Below are 22,712 nucleotides of genomic sequence, written 5' to 3' on the forward strand. Positions count from 1 at the left end.
CTGCCAAAAGGGTTAAAATGTTATCCAAAGACAGACTACACCCCTCTACTATCTAGACTTATGCCTTCACACCTAGAAAGTGAGTGATCCTAGGATTTAAAGTATATACAGATATGTGTTCTATGTGCTATATTATCATGTCTTTTTTTGCTGCATGATATCCTGCAATAATTTAGTGTCATCCCAGTTTTTTTAATGATCTTCACGCAATATCTTGTTTTGCTCCATTAGATGGGGCGAATGTACCCGACAGCAGATGTCATTGGAATGCATTATGATATTTCTGTCATAATGTGATTTAATGTTATATTTCTATTTATTCATTTATTTTACAGAAATGATTACATTTATTGTGCAGTATTGTAGTTTGAGTTCAAGTGCATATTGTGTAAGCTTTGTATTTAAGGCCGCATTCACACGACCGTGGAAAGGCATGGCCGTTTTTAACACAGGCACCGGCCGTGTGCGCCCCACATCACGGCGCAGACCAATTGACTTCAATGGGTCTGCAATCCGCAACATGCAGCCAAATATAGGACATGTTCTATCTTTTGCGACACGGAAGCATGGACCCGGGGGCACACGGAAAGGCTTCTGTGTGTTTCCATGTGCTTCTGGGTCTGTGCCTCCGCGCTGCAAAAGATAGGACATGCCCTATCTTTAATCACATTTTGTGGATTGCAGACCCGTTGAAGTCAATGGGTCCGCACCCCGATGTCGGTGTCAGTGGTTTGAGGTCCGAAAATGGACACAGCTGTCACACAGTCATGTGAATGTGGCCTTAAGGGACTGGCCCATCTCAGACATTGATGGCATATTGCTAGGATATGCCATCAATGTTAGATAGGTGGGGGTCCCACCTCTGGGACCCGCTCCTATCTGCAGAACAGGAGCCCCGCTCAACTCCAATCTAGGAGCAGCACAATAACAGCAACTGGAGTGTTGGATGTAGCACATAGCTGTCACAGTGGGGAGTGGAGGGGGACTCCCCACCGTATAATGAAGGAAAACGGGGAAGCAACTAGGCCTGAACACCAGGAAAAGGGAGCAGGTCACCTCCTGGAGCTGCCTTAATCCTGGCCCTGACTCCTAACTGTATGAGCAGACCCAGATGGTAGGTGGTCTCATAAACAGGAACCTGAGATCCTGAGTAGCCCTGAGGATCCCTGAAATAAGGCTCGGAGCAGGAGACGACTTGTTCATCTCAGACGCGAATGGACAGGAGTCTACACCGGCCTAGCTACAAGGAAAGGGACAGCCAGTGAACAGCCACCGGATCGGTAGGTAAGAGTGCAGAAGCAAAATGCACTTACCTGCCCCAGCCACAACAACCACTGGACCCCCATGTAGACAGGAAGCATGGCGGCCCCAGGCTGAGCTGCTCACCGACCCAGACACCCCCTTCCTAAGATCTATTTGACTAGAATGGGGTCCATTCTGTTTCTATTTGGGAGTCCTCCTTTTAAGGGGAGAAAAAAAGTCCTGATCTGAACCAGCAGTATGCGGTAAGTCGAATACAGTAAAACTCCAGTGGTCTGTTCCTTTGCTGGCACAGACTACTGTAATAGTTGCCACATATATGAACCTACCCTTCAGTGAGGAGAGAGTGATTGCTATGTGACTGTTTAAATGTTTTGTACAACTTAATAAGGACCTTTCATGGGTTTGTAGGAAGTGAGATAAATATCTGTACCTGCATTTTTTTTTTCTCCCTGGCTGTGGCACTCTGCGCTATAGCCAGGGGAGAAGGAGACGCCCACAGAGAAAGACTGTGTCTCCTCCCCATTGCTCTGATGCTCAGTATTAGAATACTGAGCGTGGAATTTGCAGGGGACCATAACGGGGCACAGGAGCACTATTTTAAAAAAAACAGGCAGGGTGGCAGCATCAACCCGCAGGTACAGATATATATCTCACTTCCTACAAACCCATGAAAGGTCCTCTTTAAAAAAAAAATCTGATTTTATTTTATTTTTAAGCTTTCAATTTTATCTCCCTACCTTCTAAAAGCCACAACTTTTTACATGTTTTGTTCATCTAGCCATATGAGGGCTTATATTTTGCTAAACAAGTATTTTTTTGTAACCATTTATTTACCATTGCTTGTATTGGAAAATGGAAAAGAATCCGTTGTGGGGTGAAACTGGAAAAAAACACAATTCTGCCAAGATTTTGGGGGTTTTTGTTATTAAGACTTTGACTATGGGCTACAAATGACTTGCGTCCTTATTCTGTTGGTAAGTACGATTATGGCGATACACAGGGCTTTTTTTCTGGCGGAACGCCCGGGAACGGCGATCCGCCACCTATTTTCTCCGACTCGCCCCGCCCCCCTTTAGTTACTGGGCCCAGCCGGCCTGCTGCTTAGGCTGCGCCGCTGCTTACTTAGTTTACAATCATGATTGCTCACCTCTCAGTCCCTGGCCCTGCAGCCTCCGGCACCTCCGGCTCTCCAGCTCCCGCCCAGCTCCCGTCCACCACTGACAGTGGCGGAGAGAGTGAGAGAGCCGAGGAGACGCCGATTCTACAGTGGCCCCAAACCCCACCCCCAGGCCGACTCCATTGCAGCCTGTCTGCGGCCCCAGACCCGGGACCCCCCGCCTCTGGCTCCACTGACAGGCCCGCCCAGCAGGCAGGGCGGCTGCCGGATGTGCGGGCGGCAGTTTAGTGTCGAGGAGGCAGAGCAGCACCAGGCAGGAAAAGGAAAAAGGTAATTTTTTATTTATTTTATTTTTAAATTAAAAAAGATTGAATTGGCCAATTAGGGGAACAGGAACAGGGAAGGAAGGGGCCAGGCCAGGCTTCGCTGCCCATGGGTGGACTAGAGCGGCGGTGGCCGCGGCACTGGCAGCCTGGCTGTCACGACCGTCACTGGCAATGGCATGGTGGCACTAGGCAAGGCAGGCAGTGCCTGCCAGTGCCCTAGTCCACACTTGGCCGGAGCAGCCGGGCCCCATCCTTCCCCCAAGTAGTGTGCCACTGCCTGCCAGTGCCCTAGTCCCCACATGGCTGGCGCAGCCGGGCCCCATCCTAAGTTCCCCCAAGTTGGGGGAACTTAGGATGGGGCCCGGCTGTGACGGCCATGTGTGGCAATTGGCAACTAGTGTCACTGGCAGGCAAGGCAGGCACACTACTTGAGGGAAGCATGGGGCCAGGCTGCGCCGGTGTTGTAAAATTTTAACCGAACTATAAAATTTCCCTACCCCTGCCACGTGACTTCCAGTTCGCACGCCCCTACGCGCAGGGACACAGCACGTGCACCCAACTGCACATGCGCCTTCAGGGGTATGGAAATTTAACAGTCTTTCTACTTGTGAAATCTCCATCCTGCCCTGTGCAGGGAGGATAATAAGATTTTAAGTTATTATCCTCCCTGCTCATGGCGAGATGGAGATTTTACTTGCATCCCTGTTCTCTAACGGGGCGGTTTTAGGGGGCGGTCCTAGGGGTGGGTAGGGGCGTGCCCAGGGGAGGGGGGGGGTGAGTTCCACCACCTTTTCTCTGAGAAAAAAAGCCCTGGCGATACCAAATTTGCATAGTTTTTATTATGTTTTACTTCTTTTAAAAAACATTTTAAAAAAAACTTAGTAAAAATGTTTTGAAAATTTTGCATCGACATTTTCTGACAGACACAACTTTTTTAGATTTCCATCTACAGAGATTTATTAGGGCTTGATTTTTGCAGGCAAAATTGTACAATTTATTGGTACTATTTGGGGGTACCTATGACTTTCTATTCAATTTTGCTTGGGGGGACAAGGTGACCAAAAATGGCGAATTATGGATTTTTATTTTTGCTTCCATTGCAGGTTTACTGCACATGAAAAATATTTTGATATTTTAATAGTTTGGACATTTTTAGACACAGCGAAACCTATTAAGTTATTATTGTTTATTTTTGTATGTAAAATTGGGAAAGGGGATGTTTTTAAGATGTTAATATTTTTATTTCGATAAAAATATTTTTTTATTGTAATTTTTAGTCCCCCCAGTGGACTTGAACATATGATATTTTGATTGCATGTATCATGGACTGCAATAGAGTACTGTTCCAGTCTTTGGGATTCTGACAAAGAAAAAAAATACAATGCAACAGCACTCTGCAAACCAAATAAAGTCAAATAATGCCACAGTTATAGAAGATATTCTGGTGCGAATGCTATGCTTATTTTGTAAATTTGAGATTCTTGGCAAATACATTTTGTACATAATTATTTGGGCCCATCTGCCAAACGTCAAGGCGATCTCTGTAAGATGGGAACCTAACACTAAATCTTACCTGTTATGTGCCATAACTGCCACCATAAAATTTAGGGAGTGCAGGTTCCACATGCATGCTGGGTCCACTCTGCCTTTTACCATTTTTGGTGCAATAATGGCCTCCATTAAATCCAGGGAATGCAGGTACCAACATGCATGCCGAGCTTACTCTATACCGCTCCTCGTGACAGATGGTTTGTATTTTTTTTCTTTGTTTCTAGCCATGGCAGCGTGCACCTGTGCATTGGGATGTGCTGACAAACCCCCCTTTTTTGCAGTTTGGGATTCTGGCAGGCTGCATGTGAAGCCATACCTCATGTACAGTATTTCAGGCAGCTCACTGTGACAGAAGCTTCACGAGGTCCAAGGCTTTCAAGGTAAACAATTGGAGCCCCAACAATCATGCTGCAGGGGTTCAGATAGGAGGACAGTTCGGCCCCTCCCTCTTTCTAACCCAATAGATGCTGTGGTTGTATTGGACAGCATCATCTGAGGGGTTAAATGATCGGGATTCCGGCCGTGGCGTGCCTAGGGTGTTTGGCACCTGGGGCAGGTCCTTTCTTTGCCCCCCCAATACTTAGGTGACCCTGACTCCGTCCGTATTAAGTGCAGGGAGCCGGTGGTCGTGTCCCCTCACTATTATAGGGTTTTCAGGTGTCACACAGTCTTAGGTACGTGGGCATGCAATTGTCTACCATTGAGACCCTTGCATGTGCATAGCAGTCAGGGAGAGCTCTTAGGGTTTTAAAGGGCTCACCTATATGCTCCTTAGTTTGGGATCAAGCCAGTCAGTCATTTATTTATAAGTTCCAGCTATCTGCAACTTCACCCGTGACATTATAAACCGCCAAAACCGTCTTAAGCATGGATCCGGTTTCAGCTTTAATTGACCGCATGCAAGGTCTTTCGCTTGAGATAGCTCAGTTTCAGGTGACCGGTTTTGCTGGCGTTCATGGAGTTTGTTCCGAGCCTAAGATCTCGCTTCCGGATACGTTCTCCAGGGGTAGTGAGAATTTTGTTCGTTTTAGAGAGGCTTGCAAACTCCATTTTTGCCTACTTTCCCATTCCTCTGGTGATGAGGAGCAGAGGGTGGGGATCATCATCTCGCTGCTCAGGGATAACGCTCAGTCTTGGGCCTTTTTGCTGCCGGTGGGGGTACGGCCCCTCTGATTGGTGGATGTATTTTTTGTAGCCCTGGGGCAGATATATGATGACCCGGATCGTATTGCTCTGGCTGAATCTAAACTGCGTCTTTTATGCCAAGGTAAACAGTCCGCAGAGATTTATTTTTCAGAATTTCGAAGATGGGCAGCTGATACTGGTTGGAATGGTGCTGCACTCCGAAGTCAATTTTGCCATGGTCTTTCGGAAAGATTGAAAGATGGATTTGCTTTTCATGAGAGACCAGCGTCCTTAGAGTCTGCCATGTCTCTAGCTGTTCGTATTGACAGGCATCTTAGAGAGAGAGAGGAGACTACTCTTTCCTGTCATATTCAGCCCAAGAACAGTGGGGCTGTCTCATTCAGTGCACAGGGGTCTCAGTCTGTTTCAATCCCCTCTGATAAGGAGGCCATGCAGCTGGGTTTTCTTGCCTCTGATAGTAGAGGATTCAGCTCTCAGAGGAGGGTTTGTTTCTGTTGTGGGGGTATAAATCATTTGGCTAATGTTTGCCCCTCTAGGAGGTTCATGGAGTTTTCTGAGGGTAATAAAAAAAAGAAAAAAGAAACCCTCTAAAAAATTTCCATTTGCTACTATTGGCAAGGTTGATGCAGAAATTGAAGGTTTGCTGTTTGCTTGTAGTTCCCTTTTTCTCCTACCTGCCAGGGTGGAGCTAGACAGCAAGAACATTGTTTGTGAGATTTTTGCAGATAGTGGAGCAGCTGTCAATCTCATTGATAATCAATTTGCAACAACGCATGGTTTCCAGTTATGCACTTTGGAAAAGGATATACCTGTTTTTGCTATCGATTCCACTCCACTTTCTCAAAGATCGTTAAAGGGCATAGTTCACAATATCCGTTTGACTGTGGGTGACGCTCATGTTAAGGATGTGTCATGTTTCGTCCTAAGCGGATTACCTACTCCTCTAGTGTTGGGGCTACCCTGGCTCACTAAACATAACCCCACCATTGATTGGCAAGCAAGGCAAATAAATGGTTGGAGTGAGTTTTGCAGAGAGAATTGCCTCACGGCGTCTCTTTCAGAGGTTTCTACCAGGACTGTGCCATCTTTTCTCTCAGAATTTTCTGATGTGTTTTCCGAGAGTGGTGTCCAGGAGTTGCCCTCTCACCGGGAGTACGACTGCCTCATCCCAGGCACCAAGCTGCCAAAATCACGATTATACAATCTCTTCCAATCTGAAAGAGTCGCTATGCGTACTTATATCTCTGAGAGCCTGAGAAAGGGACACATCCGACCCTCGAAGTCACCTGTTGCCGCTGGTTTTTTTTTTTCTGTTAAGAAAAAAGATGGTTCTTTAAAACCTTATCTGGATTTCAGGGAGCTTAACCATATCGCGATTCGTGACCCATATCCGCTTCCTCTGATCCCGGACCTGTTTAACCAGATTGTTGGGGCTAAAGTTTTTTCTAAGTTGGATTTAAGAGGAGCATACAAACTAGTCAGGGTCAGGGAAGGGGACGAATGGAAGACGGCCTTCAATACCCCTGAGGGTCATTTCGAGAATTGATCACCCCCCTGTAAGGCTCCATTCAGACGTCTGTATGTGTTTTGTGGATCCGATCCATGGATCCGCGGATCCGCAAAACACATGCGGACGTGTGAATGGAGCCTTACAGGGGGGTGATCACCCCATATAGACTTCCTGATCACCCCCCTGTCATTGATCACCCCCCTGTAAGGCTCCATTCAGACGTCCGTATGTGTTTTGCGGATCCACGGATCCGCAAAACACGGACATCGCGGATCCGCAAAACACGGACACCGGCAATGTGCTTTCCGCATTTTGCGGATCCGCACATTGCCAGAACTATATAGAAAATGCCTTTTCTTGTTGCGGACAAGAATAGGACATGTTCTATAGGCTCTACAAAAAAACGCAGTGTTCGCCCGATCAGGCCTGATCTTGTGCGCACACTTGCGTTCAGTCCGCCCCACCGCAGTAACAGAAATATTTTTTTTCTGATCACTGCAAAAACACCGTAAAATCGCTGCGGCACTATAAAGATCACTTTTGAGGGGCATGGCGAGTTCATAGAAGATTTTTTTCAAGTTAGCGGAAATTGATTTTTTTTTTTGTTTTGTTTTTTTCTTACAAAGTCTCATATTCCACTAACTTGTGACAAAAAATAAAATATCACATGAACTCACCATACCCCTCACGGAATCCAAATGCGTAAAATTATTTAGACATTTATATTCCAGACTTCTTCTCACGCTTTAGGGCCCCTAAAATGCCAGGGCAGTATAAATACCCCACATGTGACCCCATTTTGGAAAGAAGACACCCCAAGGTATTCCGTGAGGGGCATGGCAAGTTCCTAGAATATTTAGTTTTTTGGCACAAGTTAGCGGGGTATTTATACTGCCCTGGCATTTTAGGGGCCCTAAAGCGTGAGAAGTAGTTTGGAATTCAAATGCGTAAAAAATGCCCTGTGAAATCCAAAAGGTGCTCTTTAGAATTTAGGCCCCTTTGCGCACCTTGGCAAGTTAGTGGAATATTAAAAAAAATAATAATAAAATACATCATTTTCCGCTAACTTGTGCCAAAAAAATAAAAATTCGAGGAACTCGCCATGCCCCTCACGGAGTACCTTGGGGTGTCTTCTTTCCAAAATGGGTTAAGTTGGGGGGTATTTATACAATCCTGGCATTCTAGCACCTCAAGAAACATGACAGGTGCTCAGAAAGTCAGAGCTGCTTCAAAATGCGGAAATTCAACTTTTTGTACCATAGTTTGTAAATGCTATAACTTTTGCGCAAACCAATAAATATACACTTATTGCATTTTTTTTTATCAAAGACATGTTGAACAATAAATTTAGAGAAAAAATTATATAGAAATGTAGTTTTATTTTTTTTTTAATTACAACCGAAAGTTAAAAATTTCATTTTTTTGCAAAACTTTCGGTCAATTTCGATTAATAACAAAAAAAGTAAAAATGTCAGCAGCAATGAAATACCACCAAATAAAAGCTCTATTAGTGAGAAGAAAGGGAGGTAAAATTTATTTGGGTGGTAAGTTGCATGACCGAGCAATAAACCGTTAAAGTTGTGGAGTGCCTGGTCACTGGGGGGGGGGGGGGGTATAAACCTGTGGTCCTTAAGTGGTTAAGCCACTCACTGATATGACTAAAAATGACTAAAAAGGGGGTGGATTTTTCCTTGTGGTCGGTAGATGCGCTTAAAGCCTTTTCTAGTATTAAAGAGTGTTTTGCTTCCGATCCCATTTTGGTACAACCTGATGTCTCTCTATTTTTTATTGTTGGGGTGGATGCTTCTGAGGTGTGTGTGTGTGCGGTCTTATCTCAGGGTCCCTCTCCTGCCAAATGGCGACTGTGTGCTTTTTTCTCAAGGAAACTCTCAAGCGTCTGAACCCGAGACAGGCCATATGGTCTTTGTTCTTTTCAAGGTTTAATTTTGTTGTCACGTTCCGCCCTGGGGTAAAGAATGTGAAGGTGGATGCCCTGTCACGTTGTTTTCCGGGAGGTGGGAATTTTGAAGACCCAGGTCCCATTTTTGCTGAAGGTGTGGTGGTCTCTGCTCTTTATCCTGAATTGGAGGCAGAGGTTCAGGCAGCCCAGGCAGAAACTCCTGATCTTTGTCCTCCTGGGAGGTTGTTTGTGCCTCTCGCTTTAAGACACAAGGTTTTTAAGGAGCACCACGATACTGTCCTTGCTGGGCACCCGGAGGGTAGAGCCACAGTGGATCTCATCGCTCGGAGATTCTGGTGGCCGGCGCTTCGTAAGTCGGTTGAGGGTTTTGTGGCAGCCTGCGAGACCTGCACTCGTGCCAAAGTCCCTCATTCACGGCCATCAGGTCCTCTCCTTCCGTTACCGATTCCTTCCCGTCCTTGGACACATCTGTCCATGGACTTCATTACGGACCTGCCTCGTTCCTCGGGGAAGACTGTGATTCTGGTGGTGGTGGACCATTTTAGCAAAATGGTGCATTTCATTCCTTTTCCTGGCTTGCCCAATGCTAAGACGCTGGCGCAGGCATTTATTGATCACATTGTCAAATTGCATGGTATTCCTTCAGACATAGTCTCTGATTGGGGCACGCAGTTTGTTTCCAGATTCTGGAAGGCTTGGGGGTTCGGTTGTCATTCTCTTCTTCTTTCCACCCGCAGTCGAATGGCCAGACGGAGCGCGTCAATCAGAATCTGGAGACATATCTGCGCTGTTTTGTGGCGGAGAATCAGGAGAATTGGTATTCTTTTTTGTCCCTTGCTGAGTTTGCTTTAAATAACTGTCGTCAGGAGTCCTCTGATAAGTCACCATTTTTTGGTGCATATGGGTTTCACCTGCAGTTTGGGACATTCTCTGGAGAGGGGTCTTACCTGATGAGGAGAGATTTTCCTCGTCTTTGTCATTTATTTGGCAAAAGATTCAGGGTAATCTGAAGAGGATGAGTGAGAGATATAAGCGTGTGGCGGATAAGAGACGTGTGCCTGGACCAGACCTGAATGTGGGTGATCTGGTGTGGTTGTCTACAAAGAATATCAAACTGAAGGTTCCCTCCTGGAAGTTGGATCCTAAGTTTATTGGGTTTTACAAGATCTTGTCCATCATCAATCCCGTTGCCTTCCGTCTTGATCTTCCTCAGACTTGGAAGATCCATAATGTTTTTCACAGGTCCCTATTAAAACCTTATGTCCAACCCACTGTACCCTCCTCTTTGCCTCCTCCTTCGATTTTTGTTGATGGTAATCTTGAATTTCAGGTCTCTAGGCTTCCAGGCTCATTGTTAGTAAATCCAGTTCAGGCCACTAGATGGCAGCACTGAACTGTCATATAGTGATTTCTATACAGGAAGCTAAGGTGAATGGCCGTGTGCAGCCTCAGCTCCTCCAACTCGAGCGTCTATAAGCCATCTTACCAGCAGTGACCTGATCTAAAATGGTCAAATATGGCAGCGAAAAGGGGCCTGACCCACCGGGCACACCAAAACCACAAAGAGGGCAGCAGGACTTGCAGCGCTTTTTGAAGAAGAAAGACACTCAGGCGCAAGGCATAAGCACCAAGATGTCGGCGCAGCGGGCACAGAGGAAGGAGAGGAATCGGAAGCGGAGAGCTTACAAGGAGATGAGACAGAGGCACAGGACCACTCACCAGTATCCAAATCCTTCTTAACTAAGGTACTGAGTCAAGCATTAGAGCGGGCAATCAGACCTGTCCCATCTGAACTGTCGGACATTAAAACGGAGCTCTTGCAGATAGGGCACAGAGTGGAGGCATTAGAGACCACGGCCCAGGAGATAGTGACACACTCAGCAGGTATGGTGGATTGTATTGCGATGCATACTACAGAGCTCAACAGAGCCATGATATTGCTTGAACATCAGGAGAATCATAGTAGGAGGCGTAATAGTGATTTCTATACAGAATAATGGAGCAATTTACATCTGATGATTGTAAGTTGTGGTCCGCTTGGGGGACTTAACAAAAAGTAAAAGCACCCCCATTCCCCAAAATAAAAAGAAACATACTATTAAAATACTTTTAAAAAAAGTTAGCCCGTATGGTGAATGGCGTAACAGAATTATTATTTTTTTAAAAGGCCGATTAGCGTTTTTTTCCCCATCACTTTATCTCCCTAGAAAATTGAATAAAAAGTGATCTAGTCATACACAACCAAAAATGGTATGGTCAAAAACGACAGATCATCCCGCAAAAAATGAGCCCCCACACATCTGCATGGACATAACTATAAAAAAGTTATGAGGGTCAGAATATCGCGATGAAAAGAAAAAAATAATGTTTTACGAAGTGAGTCCTGATGAGGCTTAGCTTGCTGCAGTGCCGGGCCTATAGACGTCCTGAGCAGGGGTGCTGTTAGGGTTGCTACCTTTCCCAACAAAAAATACTGGTTACTGGGACCCGCACCTACAATGAGAACAGAGTCGGTAAATGAATGGAGGGCGCACTGCACATGCGCAGCTGCCCTCCAATCATTTCTTTGGGGCCACGAAAATAGCCGTTTGCCCCATAGAAATGAATGGGAGCAGAGGCGGAGCAGCGCTTGGTGTTGGACGGATCCCGGGAAATTCTGTTGTGTTAAATACCACATAGAAGTTTCTTGTATTAAACAAGATAAATTTCTATGAGGTTTTTCAGTAATCACTTAGCGTTGAGCTCTATTGCCCAGTGGTTAAGGTTCTTGCCTTTAATGTAGATGGTTGAGAGTTCAAATCCCCACATAAACATTTCAAAAATAGAATCTAAATTAGATTTATATACACAGGGTGTCCCCAATCATAATGATCATGCTTGGGAATACCCCTTTCATGGTCATAACACTGACTCCATATATGGAGTCAGAGCAGGGACTTCTAAGCTGGGAAATTCCCACTCTGGAGTCCCTGCTGTTACACTGAAGCATGGGGAGGATAGCCCAGTTTGTGGCCCTTGTCAGAATTATGCATTAATGATTCAGACAGCCTGGGAAGAGAACTAGGGCTGCAATGGGTGGGCTCTCTGGTGGTTGACCAGAACATTCTAGTCATGCAGAAAGAATGGTGCATGTACAAAGCATCCTCCTACATGTATTTTTATTGACTCTATCTCTCTTAATACTAGTCTGTATTTTAAACCCCACTAGGGTTTTTATTGAATAGCACACTGTTACTATCTATAGACAATTATCTTGTGTGTATACAATAGGCACAACCTGAAAGAAGCAGCATGCTTTGTGAATCAAAGCCTTTCTGTTATGTAGGACACATAATCACATCAAATCTGGGTTGCTGTATTTATCCATTTTCTGAGAATAGTTCAAGCTTTATAATCTACCGAATACTGTTAATTTTACATCACCAAGTTGTTTTGGAAGTGTAGGAGAAGATCAGAGAACCCTGGAGGAAATCCACACAAAGACTAGAACATACAGACTCCATGCTGATGTTATGCTTGTTTGGATTCAAACCAAGTTCTTCAAGGCAAGACTCATAACCACTAAGCCACCCTACTGCCCACCTGAGACCAGAGAGGACTTGATGCTTGTTTGTTCCCATGTGGGTTAATTTTTTTCACACCTTTGTTTGCTAAATTTGTAGGACTAATGGAGATTTCCAAGTATGTTCTTACCAACTATTTAAAATAAGGGATGCAGCCAACCTTGGTAAACCGACTGTCTCCAAGAGCAGTCATATGATGTACCTCTAATGTACATAGACCTTGTCCATCGCACAAACCTTAAGTAAAAAAAAAAAGCTTGGGGAAAATTGTAGATCTTGACATTCTGTCACCTAAACTGATCTATATGATCATATATTTCTTAGTAATGATACTGTAATATTTTCTGTTCATCTAAAGGTTTCACTGACTTCTATATTGTGCACTGATCCTTGTCGTAAATACCTAGTCATCCAGACTTTATGGTTTTGCATTATAAGCATGCTCCGTGAGGTAATGAGGTAATTGTTCCTCTTTTAGGAACATTCCTTGGTGTTTTTTCACAAAAGCAGAGCAATTTACGAACAATTACAACTTCCTTCTGCTTCGAGGGCTGTAGTTTTTGTACACATAAAAGCCATCTCTTAACAAAGTCCAGACTTTTATTTTTTGCTTTTACTTTGGCTTGTAAATATATTTGTATTCTGTGAATCTGTATGTGATAAATCTGGCAGTGAAACCGCTGAAGCCCCATTATTTCATCTCTCCTAGTATCTGTGAATGAGAATGTGTGTGGGCAGTGGGAGTCCTCAGTTCTCAGAGACTCTGGTTACATAACACGGCTTTATCAATGCGTCAGGTGGAGAACAATATTTCTATTACAGGCTGGGTTTATATCCATTACGCAACACGGGGAACAATGCAATACCGAGAAATAGGGGGGCTGGCAAAGGCTTTTAATGCGCGGTGCATGGGTTCTTTTCTAAAACAGCATTCAGAGCCAGCAGTCTTATGGATGGCTCTGGGCTAAATATTTCAAGAGCAAATTCTCTCCTATGGTTTAAAATTCCATTTACAGACAAATAACATAACACGCATTATGTGTAGTAAACATGGCCTTGGAGATAAAGGGTTGTTGCCAGGAGATTTTGCTGATTTTGTCAACGCAAAAGTCGCACTATTGTTACCGGATTATTTTTACCCCTTTTCTGTCATTCCGTGTACTCTAGAGGAAAAGGGGTTAATCCGGCTATGGCAGCTACTGTTGTGCCCCATAAGGTGAGAGAGTCCCCACAGGTGTAGAAACATTCCCCCTGAATAGAGCTTTTTAATTATTTCTGATTTAAAATGCACTGAAAAGGCAAACCATCAGTCATTACACTAAACAGGGGAGAAGGCGCCCTCCTTCTCCTCACTTGATGAAATCATTTATTTTTTCCATTATGTTCTTTGTCTAACGTCCCCTTCCATCCCCTACCTTTCTGTGTTCCCTTTCCCTCTTTACAACATAGACATGGTGCTGAATCTCCTTAAAGAGGACCTTTCATCAGTTTAGCCCTAGTCTAATTATGGTGTTACCTTATAGGGCGGCCCCCACTGATGCCATGGCACTTTTTTTTTTAAAGACCCCCCCCCCCCCGTTCGTCGGCTGTTAGCCGTGGTGATTTTGGCGCCTTATATTATAATGAGCCGACTCAGTTATACTAGGCGGAGACTCGCAGTTTAGCTGGGAGTGGTTATCTTCTCCCTGGCTGTGAGTGCATCCAATCAGAGCGCCCCGCTCTTAGCCAGAGAGAAGCTCTCTCCTGCCTCACATCCGCACCAAACTCACAACACCAGGGGCATCCCAGCTACCATCAGGCAGGAGACCCGACATCAGGGTGTGCCCCAAGGGAAGAAAGGGTGCACCCTCTTGTCACCACCCTGGCCCTAGGGAGCAACGGTGTGAGGATTGCCACTGTGAATGATTATTGCAGCCAGAATCACTACCACTCCCGACCTCCCACCTGTTCCTCCTGGAGCTTGGCACTCACTGCTAAGATCTGGTAGAGCATGATTTCAGGACCCTCAGATTGAATTCTCTTGTATCCCTTGCAGCTTTAAGAATGACTGTATCAAAGTAAAAGTCCACAGATGACGTCCCTCGGGAGTTTACCTTGGGCACATTTTGGCCTCAGGGCTCTACACATAAGTTCTATGACAATCTGTTCTTTACAAACAAGGGCAGCAAAGATTCGTCACGCTGCTTTCGGGAGGTTCTAAATTGTGATGCTTTTTGGTGTGCCTCTGAGACTTCTTCTGATCTAGCTGCAGATTAACATTTTTCAGGTGGTTCAACTTCTGATAAGACACCACCAGAGTCTGCATGGAATGGCTGTAGATGGCAGCCTGTGTTTCCTCTGTTATTTCCACTCTGCGGCCAAAACACAACAGTCTTTATATCTGTAAATTCTGTCATAATTGATACCAAGGCCTACAGTACGTGAGTTATTTTTAAATAAAGGATCTCAAGATCAGGATGTGATCTACAGTATCTCACCAGAAGCATATGACTATGCACAAGAGTTGTCTTCTTCAGCAGTGAATACAGTCTGCTGCTAGTGCGGCGCCATCTTGTTTTGGAGATGGAAGCTTTTTCTTCAAGGATGTCTTCATCTTGGCTTGACCCTTGTTAATGGAGTGCTGGGGGAGCCCTTGGGTCTGTCTTTGTGGTTTCACCAGTTTATAGCATGTATCTCCCAAGATACCAGAGAACTCAGTTACTTTGGGCACTGGGCTCACACTTCCATCACTAATGGTTTTTAAATAAGAATCATATAGTGTCTTCTTGCATAATATAAGCAGCTAGGCATTGTGTGGAAGGCATCTCACTATCAAGGTATCACAGACATCCTCCAACACTTCTGTAGTGTGTTCACTTCCTAAATGTGTGTACATTTTTCAGATATCCGGTCAGAGCACTTAATAGGTTTGTCCCATCTCGCCATTTCCACGGAGTGATGAGATTAAGTACCTACCATGCTGGCCGGAGTTACGGAAATGGGCAAGCTGCCAGTGCACTGTTGTTTTTGTGACTACTATAGCAGTGCAAAAGAGCTACACGAACAGCGTAGCACAGCAAACTATGCCGTTTCCAGACTCATCCTTGCCTGGCCAGCACGTCGCCCCAGCTCAGCCATTGAGATGGCAAAATGGGACAACCCCTTTAATAGCCTTGAGCTTTGTAGACTTTCTGTAGAACAATATAGTTACAGTAGTAAAAAATAAACTTAGTCCTCCAATCACCTGCTAGTCATAGCAGGACTCCTCCGAGCACAGACTATTCCTAGCAGTCATAGCAAGGCCTTTACTCTCCCCCTACATGCTAAACTTATGAAGGAGGAAAACCTATTCACCAAGGCCAGTTTTGTAGTCCACATAGTGATAGTGAGTTGGCCACAAGGTTTTGTGCAATTTAAGTCAACAAAAAAATTTCTGGTGAATTTGTCAGTTGTTGTATGGTTACGACTTCTAGGAAAAGGTGGGTTTAAGTGATATTTGGCCAACTGTTTCCCTTGCAGGTTCCCCCTAGACACATTCAGGTTTATGTTAGAAGGGGCTATGACAACACTTGGTAGAGCATTTTTTTTTCTTTTTGAACAAGCTGAAAATACAATTCACTTCTTGAGGACAAATAAATAAATAAAATCCCACGTTCCAGTAGAAGTTGAATTACATGGAAGTTACATTTACTGCAAACTTAAGAGGGGCACTTAACAGAGCAACAAATATTATCAGGAGGATGCCTAGTCTGCTCCGGTGCACTGTGGTTTAGGAAAGATGTCCACTGTGGTGCATAAAATTGGTATAAAAACTATGGTCTGAATAACTCCTCACTTTACAGATTTACAGAGCTTTAGCTATTTATATTCTTTATGAATTATGTACAATTCAGGAGTAGATGCAGATTTGTCAAAGGAAAGTTTAAAATTGTATTGGTGCCAATAACAGTATTCCCTTCTTTCTCCCCACTTTATCTACTTTTTACATATACAACATCATCTATCTATGGGGGAAAAAATGTCACACTCGCTGGGGGCTCCCTACGAACTGATTTATTATTAAATGGGATCCATATACACTGCGCCTGACCTAGAGGTGGATGCATCTAGCCAGAATTTCATCACGTAGTGCTGTGTTAAAGGAGTTTTCCCAAGAATAGCACTTCTTACTTATTCACAGGATAGGTCATAAATGTCGGATCTCTGGGGGTCCAACCGCTGATACTCTGTTAAATATTGTCCAGCACTTCTCAATTTTGCAAGAAATGCTTAAGGATGAGCCCAATAAATTATAGAGAGTTCTTGATGAAAGATAAAAGTTAAAATGATTTAATTTGCACAAAAAGAAAAAGGTTATAACATTTAGGAAGAGAAAGAGAGAGAAAACACAGCAAAAGAAACACAAAAAGAAACAGGCAAGCGACTAAAGAAGTTCAAAAGATATAGAATGAGTGAAAAAGTAATTCCCCAAAGGAAAGTGTGTGTGTGTGTGTGTGTGTGTGTAAAGAGCAACAGGTGCCAAAAAGAGGATAACCAAAAGTTTTATATTTTTGCATATTTATTACATACCCCCTCTTATCAGAAGATAGAGGGTGTGCCATGTCTGAATTGAAAGGACAACTGACATGCACACTACCATTCCATTCAAACAGGACTGCTCTCAAGGACCCTCGTTCTCAGGACTGCTGGGAACGGAGCTGATGGCACAGGGGGATTGTGGAGCTGATGGCACAGGGGGATAGTGGAGCTGATGGCACTGGGGGATAGTGGAGCTGATGGCACTGGGGGATAGTAGAGCTGATGGCACTGGGGGATAGAGGAGCTGATGGCACTGGGGGATAGTGGAGCTGATGGCACTGGGGGATAGTGGAGCTGATGGCACTGGGGGGTAGTGGAGCTGATGGCACTGGGGGGGTAGTGGAGCTGATGGCACTGGGGGGTAGTGGAGCTGATGGCACTGGGGGGAACTGCTGCACTTGGGCTGATCACACAGGGGGGAACGAAGGGTGTTGGGGACTAATGGCAGGGGGTCTGATGAGTTTTCAGAAAGGAAAACAGTTTATTAATTCATTTTTTCTTATTAGAATACTCGATTAATCATAAAAAATAATCAATAGAATACTTGATTTCTAAAATAATCGTTTACTGCAGCCCTAGCAGAACTGGTTGGATACAGTGAGTCTGTGCAGGTACACCCCCCCAACTGGTCACCTCCCCTCTGTACCCTTACTGCAGACTTCTAGCAATTCATAACTTCTAGTAGAAATAATAAAGGAACGGCACAACATAGAGCCATAAGAATAGATGCCCCAGAATTGCTATTACATCGGGAATGCTTGAAGCTATTAAACAGGCCTGTCAGGAGTGGTGAAAGGTCCTCTTTAAGCTGCTGTACATGCAATGCAATTTCCATTGTGGATTAATGCGCAAAGATGTATCTCCAAAGAAAGAGAACCATCAGATCTTGGCTCAAAGGAAGCCACTTCCAATAGGCGGTGCTGATGAGAAGATTCTCTTTCTTGGGAGACACCTCTTTCCATATCTGTTTTCCATGGAGCATCGCCAATAAGTCTCCATACAGAACTGGTCTTTTTAAGGAGATTCAGCACCTTGCCTTGTACCTATATTAACCCCTTGTGGATTAATATAGTTGTATGGTATCATATACAGTACATAGAGTACTTGGTAATGGTGTACTTTCACCATAGGCATCAGGACATCTACTTACTTACCAAAAGAAATAACTTTGGCTACTTTCACACTTGCATTGCCAATTCCGGTTTTGAGATCCGGCAGAGGATCAATACTGGAAAAAAAACGGTTCCATTTTGTCCCTATGCATTCTGAATGGAAAGAGATCCATTCCATTTTGTGACCGGACACAAAACTGCTGCTAGCTGCGGTTTTGTGTCCAGTTATAAAAACCGAAAAGTTAATGGGTGACGAGAGGAGCATTTTAGGAGCCTAAAAAACTGATCTGTCATCATTGACTTACATTGTTTTTAGTAACAGATCCGTTTTTTTCAGTTTTTACGACCAGACACAAAACCACAGCTTGCAGCAGTTTTGTGTCCAGTCACAAATCGGAATTCAATGGAACGGATACCGTATACCGTAAAACAAGAACGCAAGTGTGAAAGTAGCCTTACCCAGATAAAAATTGTCAATATCATGGCCAGCTCACCCCCACACATGAAAGGGTTTCCCAGAAATGTTTCCGCCAGATTCCAACACTTCCATGACCTGCCCGGTCACCAGATTTATCGTTAATCAAGCATTTATGGGACCAGCTGGGACACCAGCTTCAGCAACCTATGAGTGTGCAGGATCTGCAGGACCAGTTGTAACATCTGTGGGCAAATGTGCCGCAGGATCCCATATGGAACCTGTATACCTCCATGCCCAACTGTATCTCATCTTGTATCCAGGCTAGAGGAGCCTATCAGGGTCCTAGAGCCTCCTTTCAATTTAAAAGTTTTCCCAAATAAACTTCTCCTTTCGCTCTAATATTGTACTCACGTAGGCCGAATGCACACGGCCGTGTTCCGCGGCTGAGAGCGGTCCATGGTATGCCGGGCTGGATTCCTGTTCAGAGCAGGAGCGCACGGCGTCATTGGTTGCTATGACGCTGTGCGCTTCATGCCGCCGCTGCACTACAGTAATACATTCGTATAGTGTATTACTGTACAGCAGCGGCGACATGAAGCCCACGGCGTCATAGCACCCAATGACGCCGTGCACTCCTGCTTTGAACAGGAATCCAGCCCGGCATACTACGGACTCGGCATACTACTACCGCTCTCGGCTGCGGAACACGGACGTGTGCATTTGGCCTTATGCAGCGTCCCACTACCCTCGTGGGTACTGCAAAGTTGTTGTACTATACTTTAAATGCCTAATTGCAATGTATCCTTGTGCATAATCCCTGCTAACAGGTGTATTAGAATTCCATTACACTGAGCTTACCACTAGGGGGAGATAATACCTCCCATATATATATATATAGTCAAGCTCAGGTTCAGCCAGTTCAGTCTAGTTTCCAGACAACTTCCTGTTGAGTCTAGAGTTGCAGTTGAGCACAGCCTAGCAGTGTGTGCAGTCTGTTATCTTGATCCCTCAGCCATATTTCAGTCTAGAGCTGAAGTGTTTACCTACTCAGAGAATACTACAGAAAGGAGACCCCCAAAGGGTTATGCACACATCTTATTACTGCCTTAGGACCTTTGGACTCCACCGTAAAGGATTTACCAGCCTTTGGCAACTTCACCAGCCTAAACCAGGATCACCACAACCATTCATGAAGTCCACTATCAGTAAGGCTACAATTTCCTATTATTTAATATCTAGAGAGGGACATTTTACACCTGTCTGCTGAGGACCTGCAGTGATATCTCTGTACTGAGACTGTTTAAATACTTTGGATGTACTGTTATCAGATATCATCTTCAGTAAAGTTCTACTTTCATCCTGCTTGCCTCAGACGCAAGTTCCTCTATTAACACTATAGTAAATGTTTGTACCTCCATACAAAATGTACTGGCGTCACGACTTCAAGGGACCTTGCCACTGGCACATTAATACAGACCATCAAGGGCACCTCAAACCACCATCTGGCCTGTGTCCCTTACACCAGCGTGTGCCCCAGAGAATCCTTGTGCCGTTCTCCTTTTCACTTATGCGAGACTGCCCAGGGATGACCTAGCCGTGAGTAACCAAAACTGTATTTACCTCGGCCCACCTATTGCTCACACCGTGACCTCACACATAATTCCCCTGCAAGGTCTGGCCTACCGCACTTACATATCTAATCATTACATCCACACATAGAAAGTTTCCTTTCATTATAACAACTTCTTGGTGCAGGATTTTTTTTCTTAATCAGTGTTTGTCGCAAATTTCCATAGCTTCTAATTAGAGATGAGCGAATTAAAGTTGATGAAGTGAAATTTTATGCGAATTTCAGGAAAAATTTGATTCGCACCGCTTCATGGTAACGAATCGCATCTTTTCCTAAAATGGCTGCTGAACGTGTTAGGACATGGAGCAAGGAACTCTGGGAACGAGGGATCAACCACAATGCCATGCATGCAGCCAATCAGCAGCCAGCCCTGTGACATCACAGCCCTATAAAAAGCCTCAGCCATCTTGGACAGTGATGGCCAGTTCGCCGTGTTCGCCAGCGAACACATGCGGGCTGCCATCTTAAATCACAAGTCCGGCAATGCACAGGTAAGTTCTTACCTGTGCCTGTGCGTGAGCCGGTCTGAAACAAATGCAGTCACCGGGAGCAGGCAGTTCCGAGAACAGCCGCCGGGGGGCCTTCATCGGGCTGTTCTCGGAACTGCCTGCTCCCAGTTTCAGACTGGCTCCCAGTACAGGCACAGGCGGGACTTACCTGTGCATTGCCGGACTTGTGAGTTAAGATGGCAGCCCGCATGTGTTCGCTGCGAACTGGCCATCACTGATCTTGGATTCAGCCATTTTCCAGTGTACTTAGTGCAGGGAGAGACATCAGCAGGCGCTAGCGACAGTGCTAGAAAAGACTTTAAAACTTTTATTTCGCTGTATAGAAGTTCAGGGAAAGGATGGGGAGGAATCGTTCCACAGTATTCAAGCAGAACAGGGTTCAGTAGGGGAGTTTACAGTGTGGGTAATAGGAACAGTCCTATTACACCTTGCTGCACTGACTGCGGATCCAATTTGCCATTATATAGCTCTGTAATTCCAGAAAACCGTTCTTGTTATTGGGATGCAAGCGCTGTTTGATACAGCCATTAACAGGGCTTATTACAAGGAAATATTTCTAAGTCTTATTTACCCTTATGCGGTGCAGTTATATGTTCTAAAGCATTTTTTGGCTTGTATTAGTGGGAAAAAAGGGCTTATTAGCCGTTGTGTGGTGAAGTGAGAAAATTACAGTCCTTTTTGGCGTGTATTAGTGGCACAAAAATATAAATATATATTATTTGCTGTTCAGCGGTGCAGTTATATGTTCTAAAGCCCTTTTTGGCATGCATTAGTGGCACAAAAATATATTATGTGTCATTCAGTTGTGCAGTTATATTCTCTAAAGCCCTTTTTAGCGTGTATTAGTGGGGAAAAAAAGGGCTTATTAGCCGTTGTGTGGTGAAGTGAGAAAATTACCGACTTTTTTGGGGTGTTTTAATTTTCTTTTTATTTATTTGATCTAACAGTATGTCAGACAGAGAAGTGCCAGGCCCTGCACAGGGGAGTGGCAGAGGTCTAAATGTTTCTGGCGCAGGCACAGGTCGCTGCAGAGTAAGGGGGATGGCAGCAGAAGTCGCAGCGAGAGGCCTGAGCTCCCGGTGTCATCTAGCGGTCGTGTCTTGACCAGCAGCCCAGCGGTTCTTGAATGGTTGACTCGGTCATCCACTGCGTCCCAAGTGACATCAGACACGACAGGCACGACAGCCAAGAGTCGTGGGTTCGTCAGACACAACCCTTAGTTGGCATGGCCTGGGAGCAGGCCCTGTGCCCTCACCTGTCCTTAACCTGCCTCTGTCCTTTTCTGTTCCCTCAGCCTGACAAGTATTATATGCTGTCACTATACAGCGAGGACGAGCTACTAGAGGACATTCAGCAGCTACTGGCCAGCCAAGATGTGGAGGAAACAAGTAGTGATGAGGAGAGTGGCGTGGGAGCTGGTGTTGCAATCGGTCAGGCTCCTGACCCAGAGACCGTTGAGGAGGACATCAGTAACGTGCAGACAGTACTCGATGATAATAATGATGTAGCTGATCGCACTTGGGAGCCGGGTGAATTAGGGGCTTTATCAACATCGGGAGAAGAGGGTGGCAGCTTGCCTGTGAGGCAGCGGCAGAGCCAGCAAGTCGCTATCATAGCAGAGAGTCAGCAGGGTGGCAGCAGTGGGAGGTCGGGAGCCAAACATGCCCGGGGTAGACCACCCGCTTCGCAGGAGCTTACTTGCCTGGAAAGTAGTGCTGCAGAGGTTCCTGCAAGCAGTGGCGGTAGCAGTCAGTCAGTGTGGAGTGTTGGGGGTAAAATCACCTACTCGGCGGTGTGGCAGTTTTTAGTTAAGCCGCTGGAGGAGGTGAACATGGCCATTTGTAGAATCTGTGGGCAGAAGGTAAAGCATGGCCAGGGTTCCAATGTTGGCACCACGGTCCTGCATCAACATATGCAGCGTCATCATGAAGTGGCCTGGGAGAACTGTGGCTCCGATGTGGTGGTCCAGCCTGCCGCAGCAACCGCTGCCTCACCCAGTGGCACGCACCCGATTTCAGGCAGTCAAGGCTCCACCACCTCAGCCGAAGGGAGCTGTCTGTCCTTCCCATCATCTGCGACAATGTCCCCC

Source organism: Bufo gargarizans, chromosome 5 (genome assembly GCF_014858855.1).
Source record: "Bufo gargarizans isolate SCDJY-AF-19 chromosome 5, ASM1485885v1, whole genome shotgun sequence".
Lineage (NCBI taxonomy): Eukaryota > Metazoa > Chordata > Amphibia > Anura > Bufonidae > Bufo > Bufo gargarizans.